At 42.6% G+C, this 17,997-nt stretch overlaps 1 protein-coding gene and 1 pseudogene across 1 annotated transcript in view; both read right to left on the bottom strand.

The window, feature by feature from the left end:
• IRF2 (interferon regulatory factor 2) overlaps positions 1-17,997 on the bottom strand; it is a 156,087-nt gene that overhangs the window by 101,972 nt on the left and 36,118 nt on the right. The window lies entirely within an intron of this gene.
• LOC102858963 lies at positions 4,151-4,853 on the bottom strand (annotated as a pseudogene).

A 17,997-nucleotide genomic window follows, 5' to 3' on the forward strand; every position in this document is an offset into this window, starting at 1 on the left:
ATATTGTTCGATAATTCCCACACTCTGTTGGGTCACCTTTCTTTGGAATGGGAACAAATATCGATCTTTTCCAGTCAGTTGGCCAGCTGGCTGTCCTCCAGATTTCTTTGCACAACTTAGTAAGTACATCTAAGGCAGTGTCTGTTTGTTGAAATATGTCAATTGGTATGCCGTCAACTCGTGGAGCCTTGTTTTTTGCCAATTCCTTCACAGCAATTTGAACTTCCTCCTTCATCACAATAGGCTCTTGCTCATATGTTATTTCATTAAATTCTCCTGTGTCATCCAATTCCTTCTGATACAGTGACTCTGTGTATTCCTTCCATCTTCTCGATACTTCCTGGATCATTTAACATTCTACCCAAAGTGTCCTTAAGTACTGCCACTCGTGGCTTGAATTTGTTTTTCAGCTCCTTCAGCTTAAGAATCGTTGAGCAAGTTGGGCACTTTTGATTTTCTGACTCCAGCTCTCTGTACATTTCATTATAGTATCTTGCTTTGTTGTCCCGATCTGCCTTTTGAAATTTTCTGTTCAGCTCTTTGATTTCTTTGTTTCTCCCTTTAGCTTTGGCTTCTCGGTGCTCCAATGCAATACTCAGAGTGTCATCTGACATCCATCTTGGTCTTTTCTTCTTCTTTAGCTTTTGTAATGATCTTTTGCATTCTTCATGGATGATTTTCTTGATATCCTCCCCGAGCTCATTTGGTCTACGCTCATTGGTGCTCAAGGCCTCAAACCTGTTCCTGAGATGGTTCTGAAATTCTACTGGGACAGACTTAGAAATTAAAAATATACTGGAGTACCAATGACTTTTAGTACAGCCAATAATCCAGTGTTCATTCTAGAAAATGATACACAATGCAGCCTAAGAAGAATAAGAGCTTTTCATTGAGGCAAGAAGCCTTAAAAATATATATATATATCTGTAGTTTACTGAAAAAAACTGGATTTCCACACACAGATAAGATAGATGAAACAACACCTATGCCTTCTTGTTGCTGTTGTTAAGTGCCATAGAGTCATAGATGACTCACAGCAACCCTATGAACGAAAGACCTGAACACTTGCATAACTTTCATTCTTTCTCCAGGTTCATAGGGTTTCCAGAGGCAAGTCATTTAGGATGCCAAGTGGATGCCACTCCTGCTTCCAAGCTTTTTTTAATCCAGGAGCTCCACCAAACACTGTCTACCATGGGTAACCATTATCGCATTTGACACATCAGTGTTACAGTGTTTAGCATTACAGTAAGCCATGAGTTACCTCTGTACAGCAAATGGATAGACCAGTGTTATACCACGTAGAAGAATGTTTGGCCAAAAACAATTAAAACGAGGCCTGAGGGCTGCAGAGTAAAATAACCCACTTTTGGTTTGGTAGCATCACTTTCTGTCCACTCGGCCAACAGAGCTCTCTCTATGTTGTTGTTAAGTGGCACTGAGTTGTAGACGACTCATAGTGACCCTATGAGTGAAAGACCTGAACACTTGTATACCTTTCATCATTTCTCCACATTTGTAGGGTTTCCAGAGGCAAGATATTTTATAAGTGGATGCCACTCCTGCTTCCAATCCTATGCCTTACACCACACACAAAGACAAATTCTCATTAAAGCCTTAACTGTACAAACTAAAACAAAATTCTTAGAAGGAAAAGTAAGAACAATGATGTCTGACCTTCCTTTCAACTATGAATTTTCCAATATAATAATAACAAAAGTACAGGTAGGAAAAGACAAAACAAGTAAGAACTTATAAAATGAAAAACTTTTGTTCATCAAAAAACTTTACCAAAAAGGTGAAATGACAAGCTTCCACCTGGGAGAATATTTCTGGATAACATATACCCAAGGAGAATCTGATATTGTTGTTGTTGTGTGCCATCAAGTTGGAAATGATCCACGGCTGACTCTCCAGCAGGTTTCTGACGCAGTGAACTGCACAGGAGGGGATTGCCCCTCCCCCATCACCCCTGGAGCAGCTGGTGTATTTCAAGATGCATGCTCTTGGGAATGCCAGAGATCCTTAGTGTGTACACACACACACACACACACACACACACACACACTCACTCACTCTCTCTAGTGGCTTAGTGGTAAAAAAACTGTTCTGTTAATGCAAAGGTATGCAGTTTAAATCTGTCAGCTGCTCATGGACTATCTCCTCTTATGCAATTTACCTCTAAAAACCTACTAGAGGGTCAGTTATGAAAGGGTTCCAATTCGACAGCAATGAGTAAGTAAATAATCAAAGTCTAAGTAGACCTTTCTTCTGATTTTTTTTTTCTTGACCTTAGCTGAACTTGGCCCTCTCATACATTGTCACTTAAGTCCCCCACCCCATCTTCTTGTGAATTATCACTAAATTAGTTTCAACTCACAGCACCCTTATGTATGACTGAACAAAACACTGCCCATTCCTACAGCATCTTCATGCTACAGTAGTTGACAGGTTTTGAATCCTCTGTGGTTACTCTGTTGGTCCATCTCATTGACAGTTTCCCTTGTGTTTGCTGGCCATCTACCGTACCAAATATGATGGGAGCTTTGGTGGTTCAATGGTAAAGAGCTGTGCTGCCAGTCCAAAGGCAAGCGGTTCAAATCCACCAGCTGCTCAGTGGGAGAAAGAGAGGCAATTTCCTCCTGTGTGATTTACAGCCTCTGAAACCTTGTGGTAGGTCAAGCTATGAGTTGGTTCTGACTTGAGGGCACATAACAACAATCTGTGTGCATCCAGGGTGCTCTGGTAGCATAGTCTGTAGAGAGTTGTGCTGCTAACTCAAAGGCAGCACCTCTCTGACGGTTCTAATCCACCAGCAGCTCCTCGGAATTAAAATGGTCAATCTTTTTTCCCTGCAATTTATAACCTCAAAAAATCCACTGGCAGGTCAGCCAGGAGTCAGTTCCAGCTCCATGGCAATGACCGAGTGTACGCATCCAAATCTTGAACAGTGTCCTGCAATCTGTAGGGTTTTCATCAACTGTCGGAAGCAAAGTGACAAGAATTTCTTCCTAGTCTGGAAGTTCTGCTGAAATCTTCCCACAAAGGATACTTAAAATACCAGTGGCAGAGGTTCCAGAATCATAGAAGCATGCGAGTCACCACAGTCCGACAAACTGACTGCCTGGCGGCGGACCCCCACCTCAATGCCGGGTCACCTATATTCTCCTTCATCCTCCAAACTGCTGTCTGTGCAGGTGCTCCTCCCTCTCACAGTATACACTCAAAGGTAATTTTACATCCAAGTCACTTGTACATTCTATTCAGAAATCTCTGAAACACAAATCTGATTGACACTGACTTGTGTAAATCCTTTAAAAGGTTTCCAGTCAGAAGCCTTTAGGCAAATGCTCTGATTTATCACCCCGACTTAAAGCCCCATTGCTAGGTTTCCAACACCTTTCAATACACTGACTGGCCTGCCTCCGCATTCCCAGAATTCATCCAATCTTTGTCCAATTAGTTCTGCTTCTCCAACTTGCCTTTCAATTTCCTGACTTTTCTTCCTGGTTCTTTCTGTCTAGAATCTCTCTGGTCCCATTTCCCCCCAATATCTTGGTCCCACCACTTTCCTATCACTAGTGGGTCTCAAAACTTTCCATTACTATTTGCTCACAGGATGCTACAAAAACTCAAGACCTAGCTGAATGGTATTACGACAGATTTGTAGTGTATCCCTTCATCCAAGTTTCCAGAGTTCCGGAGACCTTTTTTTTGGCTTTTCCCTCATGTGTTCCTGTTCTGATTTCCCATAGGGGTCATTTCAGCCCTTAATTTACTTCCACTCACATCAGTTCCAGCACATGATCCTGCCTCCAAGTTCAAAGAGAAAATAGAAAGGAGAATTCGTCTTAATTTCTAACATCCATCCTTTAATATCTGTACTTTTGTGATCTCCTTTTTACCTTTTCCATACCAGGTGATATCATTCTTGAAAATAAAATACAGAGACGGCTTAACAGAAGAAGTACTGAACTAGGTTTTGGACATACTGAATTTAAGGTACGTTTAAAAAAATTGCCATCAAGTAGGTGCCAACTTCCAGTGGCCCCATGTGTGTTGGAGTGGAGTCACCCCCTCTTCCCTCCCCCCACCACCAGGACCTTGGTTAACAAATGGTCCTTTATTGAAATATTTTCATCTGTAGTTCTTAGCTAGCTGGGTATTCCACAACACCACTGTTGATGTCTTCTATGATGCCATGAGGGTAGTGGCCATCAACATCAACATTGCAGCCCTCAGACTGGGTACTTCCCAGGATCACTTTAAGAGTTCCACAGAGTTCTCTGGCTAAAGATTGGTTTTGCATCTGACGGGCAATGCCAACTATCTCATCAAAAGTGATATCCCCGCTGTGTTTACTATTTTTGTGCTTCTTTCTGTCTCTGGGTGGCTCCTTTAGGGCTTTAAGGGTCAGAGCAGAGGCAGAAGGCACCTCTTCAGTCTGGGCCTGCCTGTTCTGAACAGTCATTTTCAGTCTCCCTTAGACCCTTCCAGTCACCAGTGGCCTTGGAAATGTCATAACCAACTGTTATTGTGATTGCGGTGCCACTTCTTGTTGGTTTGTTTCTTCCCCCCTCCCCTGTACCATTGAATCTGCTCCGACTGGCACAGGAGGAGACTGCCCCTCCTTCTCCAGGGGAGCATCTGGTGGATTCAAACCACGCACCTTTGGGGTTGCAGCACAGCTTCTTGCCACTAGGCCACCAGAGTTCCCCTCACTAAACGTTTTTGGAGACAGACAGACCCACAGGCCCGATCTTGGAGGCCAGAGCGGACGTGGCACCGACTTTCCCACTAGTACATCTCAGGTACACCACTTCAGTCTCGTTGGGGTAGAAGTTGAGTGGCATGGCCAAAGTGGCTAGCGTCATATGAACCCAATGCACCTAGGCTTCCTCCAAGACGAAAGCTGAACACCCTCCATGGGATTTTCAGTGGCTGATTTTTCAGATTACTAAGCCTTTCTTTAAAGCTACCTCTGAGAGGGCTTGAACCTCCAAAATTTCAGTTACCAATCTAGTGCCATAACTATTTGCATCATGCAGGGACTACATGATATCTTCAGAATACCTAAAAGGAGATGTTGAGTGTGCAACTGGATGTGTAGGTCAGAGCTCAGAACAGTCTAGCCTAGAAATACTCCATTTTTTAAGACTGCTCAACTTTATTTTCAAAAGATCCATTTTTTAAGACTGCTCAAATCCCATCTCTTCCATAAAGTCTGTCCTAGTAAACTCAACACCAGAAACCACCTCTCACTTAAATTCTTAGGCTACATTGACTTGGATAAGATGAATTGATAACAGTGACTGGGGAGATGGGGTTGGTGTGTCAGAATTAGTGAGACTGGCTCAGGTCAGGGAAGGGTTCAGAGCTGTACATGGGATAGCTATACATCGCAGGCGACTCAACAGCACATAAAAACAGTAACATACTACGACAGGTTTGGAAGCAGAAGTAGCATCCACTTCCTAAACAGCATGCCTCCAGAAACTATGAACTTTCATATATGTCGATAGTTGTCTTCAGGCCTTTAGTTTATAGGGTCGCTATGAGTCGTGCTCGACTCAAAGGCAATCAACAACAACAACATTGACTCACACAGCATTTAACATTTCTCTATTCTTCGGCTCTCAGTGTCAAGTGTCATGTCGAAGCTCTGTGGGTTTAGTCAGCTGCTAACTCCACCTCTCTGATGGCACCTCTCTGATGGTTTGAACCCAGCAGCAGCTCTGCAGGAGAAGGGCAGGCAATGGCTTTCTGTGTGACTTAAGGGCTCAGAGACTTTCTAGAGGATCAGTATGTGTTGTTTTTGACCCAAAGGCAATGAGACCGAGAGTCCATTTAGATAATGAGCTCCAGCTGGACACCTACGTAACACTGTTTTGGGTCCCACTAATTCTGTCATCTCATACTTTGCATCCAGCAAATCTCCTTAACGTAGACCCCAGTCCTGACCACCATGACTTGGTGGCATGACGAAAAATGTAGTACACTTTGTAGTGTCCAGTAAGAGTGGCATCTGGATACCTGACATGGGGCTGATACGACTGAGAAAGCATTTGTCACCAAAGATGGAAACTTAAGTGTCCAAGCTGGTTCTAATCTTCCCTAATCACAGCGAGCAGTTAGGTGTCTGGCAGAAATAGAACATCTGTGAAGAACACAATTGGAGAGTTCCTCGAGGGGGAGGCTAAACACCCAACACTGAAATGCTGCCTTTCTTCAAAACCTGCTTTTGAGGCCCAACTCTAACGCTGCAGGCTTAATCACTTTCTCAAACTCAAACGGTATGGGCAAGTGGAGGAGCCCCGGTGTGAGTAACTGCCTGAACCCCGTCTAGACCTGCAAGGGCTTAAAAACAATACCAGTTGGCACATACAGAGTACGGAATATCCCACGCTGTACCATAATATTAAAACAATAGCTAATGTATTAAATGCCTAACAGGATTAAGCAAGTCCTAAGTACCTGGATATTAGCTCATTTGATTCACACAGCAACTCTAAAACGTAGATACCATCATAATCCTCATTTTATAAATGAAGAAAACTGAACCACATAAGGCTAAGTAATGGTTTGAAGTCACAGCGTTAATGGACAGCAGAGCTTAGTTTTGATCAGGAGGCCAAGCCTCGGGACTGGGAGGCACACAATCAGGCCAAACCAGGGTCTACAGAATGGGACTCCCTAACTTATATGGCATCAGAACAGGGAGCCCTAGAGAAGGGGCCCCTCATCAGGACCCAAAGTCCTACAGCACCAGAGCACTGTTCAAGCTCGGCTGGACCTGAGGAACAGAAAGCAGTTTCACCCAACTCCGCTTTTTAATTCATACTTCCTTATGCTTTTTCATACTTTCCTAGCTGGTGAGAATAAACAAAACCAAACCTGGCACATTCTGGCCAGCTAAAGCTTTGCTTTGTGTAGCTTGTACTCTGAAAACAATGGCCTCCAACTCCTACATAACCAAAATTAAAATAATTCCTCACTTTCCACACCTTTACCTCCACTCCTCTTTATAAACCAAGGCCCTAAAGGCAACAGGAAAAGAACCAGAATGGATTCTTTTTCCCCTTTAAATCATTTGAGTACATTCACCAGCTGTTTTCCTTTATTTCGTCTCTGTGTCTGCCACAGAGCTGGGTCACCTGGTCCAGTGTCACCTTCACTCCCACCTGGGGCCTTGAAGTATCTTTTAAAAGCAAGGGAGGAGTGTAGTGGGCCTAGCCTTGCCTGTTACTGATTAACCTGGAAAACCATTTCAGGAGCACAAATAGGCCCCATGGAAAGCTGATGTTCTACTAGTTGTTAGTTTCACACGAAGGTTTATTGAATGTACTGAAAACCACTGAAGTGCTAAGTATTTTGATTATCTTCCAATTCCCACCCCTACCATTTCAGTGTGTGTAAACAGCAAGGGCTCAACTAGCTACAGAGCCATTTTGCTTCCCACTAGAAAAAGAATCTCATCATTAGTATCAATAAGGAGTGCCTGCCTCCCTCCCATACATAGAAACTCTCTATATCGACTTGCTTGAATGCCCTCTGTCTTCTGGGGATCCCTCAGCACCCTGCTTCTCACCTCCCTACACCACACAGCACTATGTTATCACTTCCCCCTGGCTTCCAGGGGCCAGTGTTAGCTCTACCTTTCCTCAAAAGCTCTCCCTTGCAGATGCAGATTCAGCCATCACCACCAGGATCACTTCACTCTCACAGAGATGTCAGTCCTAAGGAATATTTAGAGAGTAATAATTATCAGTCTTGTCTGATTTGTAGCTAAATGAATTTGGCATAATGGAATTTCCTGGAATTAAAGGATTAAGACCTGCGCAGGGCCTGCAGGGCCTCACACTGCCCTTATTTTTAATCAAGCAGGATGACGGCCAGGATGTAGGGCAGTGTTTGCAGCCTGGCAGTTGCTGTGCCTCCAGAGCAGCCTTGCCACACAAGGCAGGGGAAACAGCAGGGAGGGTCCTGCAGCTCTACGCCTACCATCACCAGACAGGGAGTGAGGTGCTTGCTGGTGCCGTTCATTTCTTTATCACTATACTTTGAACTCTGGCAGCCAAGTTGTGCTACCAACTCAAAGGCAAGCAGTTTGACCCAAGTGTGGTGGAGGTGCTTCTTGAACATTTAAGCTTCACTATAGGAGGTGTCCTGGAGAATGCAGGCTCCATGAAGGATCATAAAATGGTCACCATGATCGCCAGCCACCCTGTGTTCACTGTAAGTGTTGAGTCTTCAAAAACCTGGTTACCCAACTTTAGATTACAAAGTAAGAACAATATGGGAACAGAGAACAACAGAAACAACACCAGTGCAGAAAAAAAAGAGAGGCAATCACCTCCCAAGCAATTTAGAGCCTCTGAAAACCAGCTAGAAAGTCAGCTGGGAGTCAGCTCTGACTGGACAGCAAAAGCAACATACTTCATATGAGAATATGACCTTAAATGAGAACTCACCTTTGTTTTTCCTTAAAACCTCGGAAATCTCATTTCCCCCTCTCCTTCCATACCTTTAAGAGGCTCTTAGGTTTGGGGGTCTTTCTACCAGGTAACAAGAAACACTTCCTAGAACACTTTTTCAGGAACAGAATTTGAAAGGGAGCAGAGTGCAAGCTCTCTATGCCTTACTTTTCCCATCTGTAAAATGGAAATGACTTCCTGCTTTTTTAAACATGTTAGTTAAAAGATGAACAATCTTCTCCCATGCAGTTTACAGCCTCTGAAAACCCACTGACAGGACAGTTATGAGTTGGTCCAGACACAAGAGCAAGGAGGTGAGGGGCTTTTGGTTTTCAGACTAATCTACAAACCATGATTTGTAGTAAATGGCAAGAAGGTGCGCTGCAATCCCAAAGGCATGAAGTTCAAATCCACTAGCTGCTTCGTAGGAGGAGGATGGGCAATCTCCTTCCTTGCATGTAACTGCATCTGGAAACCCACCGCAGGGGGGCCGTAAGGGTAGGATCCCACTAGGTACACAACAACAACCACCTGCCTAGGCCATTATCTTATCAATAGTGCACATTCAACAATTACTGGTTTCTGCAGTCACAAACTTAGGATCAAAGGTGTTTCTAGCTGCTAACCAATCCAGTAATTAATCTGCAGCATAAAGAAGAGGCAGTCAGCTTCTGTAAATATTTACAGTCATAGAAACCATCTGAGGAAGTATTCTTTACGAGTCACATGAGATTCGATGTCAGAGGGAATGCCTATAAAGAGAATATTTCACTTTCATGGAAATGCTGCTCTGAATTAAAGGTTAAGAGGCAGAGGAGGTAGTTTTTCAGCTCTCAGGACAACAAAGGACTATGAACCCACTTCTACAACACTGCACTGTGGCGGGCTGAGGGAGGGTGCTGACCGGGTGCTCTCTTCTCAGGCAGCAACAGTTAAGCACTGGCCCAGAACACAGCAATCCTGAAGACGCCACCGACCAGCACCGCCTAGCACGGAACTGGGGGCACGCGCCTGGTTCACAGCACACAGCAAAAGGCAGCCTTTTGGTCTGGAAGCAGACAACAGGAGACGGAGGGCATCTCATTTCCAGGGAAGCATTCCAAATGAAGGCGGAAGAGCTTCCTGAACGTCTAAGCATAAAGAGCTGCACTGCTTTGATAGATGAGGTATCTTGAGGGGTGCAGGCCCCATGAAGAATCATATAATCTTAGGTCACCTTGATACTCATCCTGTGTTGATTGTTAATCTTGAGTCTTCAAAAGTCTGGCTATCTAACTTTAAACAAGAAGGTAGGAACAATCTGGCAACAGAGACGCTCCTTCCAAACAATTCTGCTTCCTCCTGCTCGTGCTTCCCTTTCCTCTAAATGATTTAGTGCAAAATCTTGGTAAATTGAACTCAATAAAGTAGTCAAAGTGGGAGGCTAAGGGGTGGGACAGCAGCAGAAAGTGGCTAGAGAAGTCAGCAGCATGGCAGGCATCCCAGCAGGAGGGAGATGTAACCTGGAGCAGAAAGGAGGAGGGTGGTTGAGTAATTAGCTAAAGCAGTGAGGATGAAGCCATGGTTACCACTATTGGAGAGAAGAGGGTTTTGTTTTTTTAAAAAAAAAAAAAACACACCCAAAACCACAAACTAGAATAGGCCTGGGTTGTTGTACTGTAACAGGAGGAATTGGTGTGACATCATGGTTTAAATGGTAGCATAGTCATTAGCAAAGTTGTACTGCCAACCCCAAAGGCTATACATTTCTAGCAGTTCAGTAGGGAGAAGATGAACAATGGCTCCAAAGAAGAGTTGTTTTTGTGCACAGAAGAGTCTGAAACCAACCCAGAGCTCACCCTCCAGCATGTTTTCAGAGACTATAAATCACACAGGAGGAGAGTGCCCATCTTTCTCCCATGAATCAGCTGGTGGATTCAAATCATGTGCCTAAGCACTGCCAGGCAGCACAACTCCTTACCACTAAACCACCAGTGCTCTCTTGAAAAAGACTTACAACCTTGGAAATCGATGGAAGGTCAGTATGAGTTGGAAATGACTCAGAGGCAAGAAGAGAGAGAAATACAGAAAGCGGTATTTATGTAAACAGCACATGTATCTCTAAGTATATATACAGACATATCCAATTCCAATGTAAGAATATTGCATTGTTGTTGTTGTTGTTATGTGCCGTCGAGTCGTTTTCGACTCATAGCGACCCTATGCACAACAGCCCTAAACCCTGCTCTATCCTGCACCAACCGCACTGCCTCTGACACACCCATCCTGATTACCCCAGTCACCGAATCAATCCATCTCATAGAGGGTCTTCCCCTCCTGCGCTGTCCCTCCACCCTCCCAAGCTGATGTCCCTCTCCACGGACCCGTCCTCCTGGCAACATGTCCAAAGTATGTCAGACGAAGCCCCAGAATCCTTGCCTCCAAGGAGTAGCTTGGTTTAATCCTCTCCAAGAAGAATCTGTTTGTTTTCCTGGCAGTCCATGGTACATTCAGTACAATAGCAAATACAGGTGTGCAATATCCATTTTCAATATAAATAATACACATATTCTCTAGTTTCTCCAAAAACAGAGCCTGAGAGTAACAATATGCCAACAGCCATAACTACTGGTCTCTAAATGCCTTTCTCCACTCTAAATAATCAGAGCTTGGGGAAATGGCTGGTTCCAGGACTAGGTCAGGGAAAGTCCAAGATTAGTCTGAACCATTGATTGTCCAGAAAAAAAAGTGCTCAAAGAATGAGGAGACATCTCAAATGGTCACAGAAACCAAATTTCAAGGGCTCCCACTAGTCCAACCTGAGACAATTTGAATATCAAAATACATGAGCTCTGTGTAGGAGAAAGATGGGCAATCTCCTCCCACACAGTTCACTGGCTCTGAAAACCCAATGGGGGGTCAGCTATGAATCGTTTTTAACTCAACAGAAAATTACAAAAATAGCCCACTGGATAAAATAGAAATTATGAGAAAATAAACACGAGGAAGTTAAAGTTTTACTATGGGTAGAAACCCAACGAATAAATGTGGAAAGAATGATGCAATTAGAAGATGGCCATCTGCCAGTCATCAGAGCAACAATCAGTTCAGTCAAGAAACTTGCACAGATGCTGAATCTAGGAGGTGAAAGGTTAACGGAACTGGAAAAAATAGTGTTCACTTGCCTGTCCTACAAAACAATTGAGACAAGGTTTGAATTAAGTGCACTTTATTCAGAGGCTGATGATCTGAGATGGTGCAGCTGTATGAATGCCTTAAAGACGGCTTATGACATTCCAGGATCAAGCTAGGCCTTTTAAGGAGGTGGTCAAAGGGAATAAAGGAATAAGTAAGGGGAATGTGAAGGGAAGGGTCTGGGAGAGAAGTGTCCAGGGTTCTGATAAGGTTGTTTGTTCCATGATGTCTTGTCCTGTCACCTGTCACAGTCGTCAGATGGCCTGTGTCTGAAGTCTGAGGTAGGTAGTTATAAAGCTTCCTTGCTGATTTCTTCAACTAATTTCTCAGTTTTTATGTCAGTATAACTTGAGTGCAAATCCTTAGCTACTGGAACAGCAGTCTCACAGCTAGCGAATGAATCAGGTTAAAAGATCTTACACAGGCAACTTTTACTATCATTCTGAACTTATAAACTGTGAGTAATCAGGTTAAAAGACCTTACATAGGCAACTTTTACTGTCATTCTAAACTTAGGCAACTGTATCTGAGTACTCAGGTTAAAGGACCTTACATAGGCAACTTTTAGTATTGTCTTAAATGTATAAACTAAGTCAGTTCCTTCTACAGTTGAAAATACTTCCCAAATGTTTTTCATTATAAAAGAGGAAAAATAACTTTACACTGAAGAAGCCTGACAAATAACTCCTTAAGAAATTGACCAAATGAACAACCAGAAAGGGATAAATCAAAATTATATACCACCTGAAGGAGTGTAATAAGGATAACACAGCATCATGATTGTGATACTATTACAAAAAATGCAAAACCTGAATCTAACTGCATACATATAAAAATCCAACAATAAAGACAGAAACACTAAAGTTTAGGGACATAAAGTCCTTACTGAGCGATACTCTATAAAGGTGTGCGTCTGAGCTATTTCTTTTCTCCATACCTACTCAATCTATATACTGAGCAAATCACTCAAGAAGCTGAACTTTAAGAAGAATGTAGCATCAGGATGTGAGGAAGATGCATCAGCAATCTGCATTATGTAGATAACAGAACCTTACTTGCTGAAAGTGAGGAGGATTTGAAACTCTTGCTGTGGAAGACCAAAGACTACAGCATTCAATATAGATTACACCTAAAATTTAAAAAAAAACAACAACAAAAAAAAAACACCACAACAACAAAAATCATATTGGTGTCTTGGCCAATATGCAACATCATGATAGGTAAAAAAAGACTGAAGTTGTCAATGATTTCATCTTGCTTGGATCCACAAACAGTCCCTTGGTACCAGCAATGAAGAAATTAAACAACATGTTGCACTGGGAAAACACATTATCTGGAAAGTATTAAAGAACAAAGATGTCAATTTAAAGACTAAGGTGTATCTGATTCAAGCCATGGTATTTTCAGTTACATGTTATGCATCTGAAAGTTGGATAAAGAATGCAGATGACAGGAGAAGAATCTAGGTCTTTGAGTTGTGGTATTAGAGAATACTGCCTATCCCAAAGACTGCCAAAAGAACAAACTACCTTGGAGAAAGTGCAACCTGTGTGCTCTTTAGTGGTAAGGATGGTAAGATTTCCTCTCACATATGTGAGACATCAGGTTGGGAAAGGCAGAGAGTCCGTTAACAAAAGAAAGACTCTCAGCAAGATGGATTGACAAAGTGACTGTAACAATAGACCCAACCAACAGAGATAAGAAAAATGGCCCCCAGACTGAGCATGCTACAAATTCACTGTACATCAGCTGACTTGATGGCACTTAACAACAACAATGACAACTATAAAATAGTTGACTTGTAATTTTAAAGTGTCAAGATGATAAGGAAAAAACAGTGCTTCAGGCTAAAGGAGATCAGAGATGTGATAACAAAATGCAATAATCAACAGAGATTGAATTCCTTTGAGGTAAGAAACAGCCTTGAGACAACTGAAAACATGGAATGGAATCTGTGGATAAGATGGCAGGAATGGTTCAATGCTGACTCCTGGTTCTAATGGTTAGGCTTAAGTCATATTGGAGAATGTCCTTGTTTGTAGAAAATACCCCTTAGGCATTTAGGAATAATGGGACATCATGCTGGCAAGTTACTCTCAAAAGGTTCAGAAAGAGAATTTTGTACTATTCTTGTATAGCTCTAAAATTTTTTTTAAAAAATAAAATAAAATATAAGTTTGAAAAGAAATCCAAGAGTAAAGTACTTAACTGATGTATAATACAGAAGGGGGGAAAACCCATTTCTTTAGAGAGTTCTCTTTCTGGTGCTTAAGTTAAACTATTGGCTGTTATTTCATAAACAGGCACCATGGCTGAGTTAAGTGCACACATCAATCACTTTATCCATCCATCCATGAGGGGCTCAGGCAAGCAGCAATTATCTGAACAAAGAGCCCCTCAGCTTCCTTTCCTGAGAAAGGTAGGTCCTTAATTCATTTAAACTGCAGATTGAGTAGAAAACTGAAATCTGATGCCCAAAGAACTCATCTGCATTCATCTGCATATTTCAGAGAAGACTCTTATCAAAAAGACACTATGTTTGGAAAGATAGAGAGGGTTGGTGAAGGGAAAGACAGACTCTCAAGGAGATGGATTGACTAGACAATGAGCTTAAGTATGTCAGAGATGATGAGGGTGGCACAGGATAGGAAAGGATTCAGACATGTTGTTCATAAGGTCACTATTTAAAAAAAAAAAAAAAGCAGCAGCAGCATACCAAACTCAATGGCACCTAACAAAAACAAGTTATTTAAAATTTCGAAAATTTAACGCTAGTCAAATCTCTGTGCTTATATTTAATTGATGTTATTGAAATTTTAAAATACAAGGTTAAGGGAGAATAACAAAGGATTAACAGAAATGATAAACACAGGGAAGAAATGGGAAGAGTGCTGTCACATTGTGGGGCTTGCAAGCAATGTCAGGAATCAAAATGTGCCAGACTTGTTAAATAGAAAACCAATTTGTCTCTAAACTTTCACACAAATCACAACAAAATGTTAGGGGGCAAATCTATAATAAAAGGTTAGAGTCCAAGTAGTATTCCATCACTTCACAGATAAAGTAGCAGCAAAGAAGAGTTATCAGAAGCACCCTGCCCCTGGCAGTCACAAATGTATTTTTTTTATATATACTGAGCCCTCAAAGGCCCCCACACCACCACTCTCTCAGCAGGACATTTCAGGACAGTCTCAAAATCTGGCAATGCCAACATAGTTTCATTTTCTACCATGACAATAGTTTCCACTCCCACAGACTGTCAAGCACTTGGCTCAGAGAAGGCTCACCCTGAGTAAGGATTCTGTTTTTTGTTTCTCATTTGTAACTTTTCCTCTGCTCTAGACTACTGTCTTCTGAATAACCTTCTCTTCTAATTGCTCTAACTCTCCTGAAAATGTCAATAACTGCTTCAGTCTCAGGGTAACAGACATAGCACATATTTGCTATTCTCCATGAGAACAGTTACAACACTAGAAGAATAGAAAGTAATAAACAATTTCTTCAACAAAGATGCAACAAGCTGAGCTTCTGGCTCCTCAGCCTCAACCCCATCCCAATTCATTATTTGTCAGGATGATAAAAACCTCTTTTAAAAGCACAAACATGACCTTGTCCACTACTGCCACTTGCTTCAGCTTCTTCTCTGCCACTGTTCCCACTCCCCTGACCTCCAGCCCTGTGCGCTCCTCGTCTGACTCAACTGCACCCCTTCTGCCTCAGGAGCAGCCCCATTCAGTGGTTCATTCATTCTCACACCTCAGCTTACCAAGGTTCCCCCAGCAAAGTCCCGTCCACCCCATGTCTTTCCCACTACCGGCACCTATGTGAGCACACGAATTAACTCTGCTTTGTTCCCAATTCTGTTTCCAGGAAACAAAGTACAGTAAACACTGATGCTCAACATATATTTGTTGAATAAATAGCAAACTTTCTAAATATGCTGGGCATTGTGAGAAGAGGAAATTAAAAATAGTTGCCCCTGAATCAATTCTAGCAGACAGCGACCCCAGATGTGCAAAGCAGAAGGGCCTCCATGGCTGTGATCTTCAGAAGCTGATAATCAGGCCTTTCTTCCGAGGGGACTCTGGGTGGGTCTGAACAGTCAACCTTTCAGTTAATAGCTTATAACTGAACCATTTTCACAGCCCAGGGACTCTATAACAAGCAAAGAGGAAATAAAAAGGAAGTTTTCAACTTTATAAGAAGCAGCCACAAGAAATTACAGTAGGGAAACTAATGAACTGCCTTTAAAAAGTATATGTAAATGCTGTGGAGAATTAAAAATAAAGAGAAAGAAACACATCTTTTTTAAAATTGTTATAAACAACAGCTTCAATTCTTTTACATTCACTATATAATGTGCAATCATGTTTATTTCAATGTTTTCTATAAAGGAAGGCACTAGAAATGTACTGATGCTTACTAATAATGCCTTGCCCATTCCCAAGAACTCAGAAGTAGTCAATGTGGTGACCATATAATTTACGGTCCAAAATAAGTACCTCTTTTACATGTGGACAAGACTTAATTAATAATTACACCAGGTAAAAGATGCAAAGAAGGATCAACCCTAGCAAAACCTGGATGAAGTTCCCCATGGTAGGTTCTTAAGAAACAGGTTCATTAGCTTTCTTCACAAAACTTGGGCCAGATATGTTTCAGAATTCCTAAATTTGGGGGCTTTAAAGAGCTATTGTGGTGCACATACTACACAGAACATGACATCCTCAGCTGCACACAAGACAGAATCCCTGCATCCAAGACAGCAATATGTCAATAGCAAAATATAGATGCTCACATTCACTGGGATAAATAAAAGCTATGAATAGCTTCATGTCAACTCAGCATAGACTATCCTGCCAAAAGCACCATGATAAAAACTTTCAGCTTTCTGAGCATTTTTGGATTTCAAATAAGGAATCTGGACCTGGAGTGGATTTCAAGTTATTTCTGTCCTTTGAATACATTATTGCTCTCATGATAGACAAGAAAACCAGCATCTTTTTCCTGAAATTGTACTTACAGTATAAATTAACCTGGTTGCACTATGCTTAACGTGTTGTTGTTGTTGTTGTTGTTACGTGCCGTCGAGTCACTTGCGACTCATAGCGACCCTATGTACAACAGCCCTAAACCCTGCTCTATCCTGTGCCAATCGCACTGTCTCCGACACTCCCATCCCAATTACCCCATCACTGAATCAATCCACCTCATAGAGGGCTAAACAGGAAAAATTCAATGCAAGTTTATTTTGCATATTACAAAGTAGGGAAATAACTGTTGAGGTTTTTAAAATAAAATTTGAAATTGTAAATGGTAACTTAAAAATTATATTCTCCTGCAGGTGGCACCTCAATATACTCTTCTAGCCATTTTAAAAATAATCTTCAGCAAGATTTTGCTTGCAGAGGAGGATGAAAGGTAGCTGACCAGAGCATCACCTGAAGCTTGCTGCCTCACAACTGGCCTTCAGACAACCTTGGTTTGAGTCCCTGTTTTACTGCCTTTATTACTTTTTCAACCTTGAACAGGTCTGTTCACTACTCTGGAAGCCCCTTCTCCATTGTGGAAGGGAAAAGAGTAATACCTACTTCAAGTTGCAATTAGACCACTTGGCAGAAAGGAAGGGGGCAATGATGGTGGTGCTAGAGCTGGAAATGCTGGCCCCAGCCGTGGTCCTTGGTAAGGCACAAGGTCTGGACCTCAAAGATCTTAGGGGGGAGCAAGAGCTGAGGGGGTGGGCAAGAGCCACACGTGGCCCTTGGGGAGAGCCACCTGACCCCTGGGGAGAGCTGCCATGGCCCTAGGGAGAGCCATCAGGCCCTGGGAAGAGCCACCTAACAAAGTAGAGCCACCTGGCAGGGGAGAGCCATCTGGCCCTTGGGGAGAGCCACCCAGAGCCTAGGGAGACCCACCTGGCAGGGAAGAGCCACCCAGCCCCTGGGGAAAGCCACCTAGCCTCTGGGAAGAACCACCAGGCACCTGGGGAGAGCTACCTGGCAGGGGAGAGCCTCCCAGCCCCTGGGAGGAGCTGCCTGCCTGGCAGGGGAGAGCCTCCTAGTTTGTATGAGGAACTTTATCCATATACCTGTAAGTAACATTTCCAAAACCCTTTTCTTTATAACTTACAAGTTTGTTGTTCTTTCTAGGTTTGCTCCCTTTCCTATAGGTAACCTAAACACTGAGTCTTATTCTAGAACCTGAACCCTGAGCCTGGTTCCAGAGACAAAAGAGAAATATAACTGCCAGCTAAAGAAGCAAGGTGGATGAAGCCTCAAAGTTCAGCCAGCCACTCCCACTGGATTCACCCACACAAACACCATGAAAATATTTTCCTTTTTTTTTTTTT

Source organism: Elephantulus edwardii, unplaced genomic scaffold (assembly GCF_000299155.1).
Source record: "Elephantulus edwardii isolate Elephantulus edwardi_28Jun2011 unplaced genomic scaffold, EleEdw1.0 scaffold00018, whole genome shotgun sequence".
In the NCBI taxonomy this organism is placed as follows: domain Eukaryota; kingdom Metazoa; phylum Chordata; class Mammalia; order Macroscelidea; family Macroscelididae; genus Elephantulus; species Elephantulus edwardii.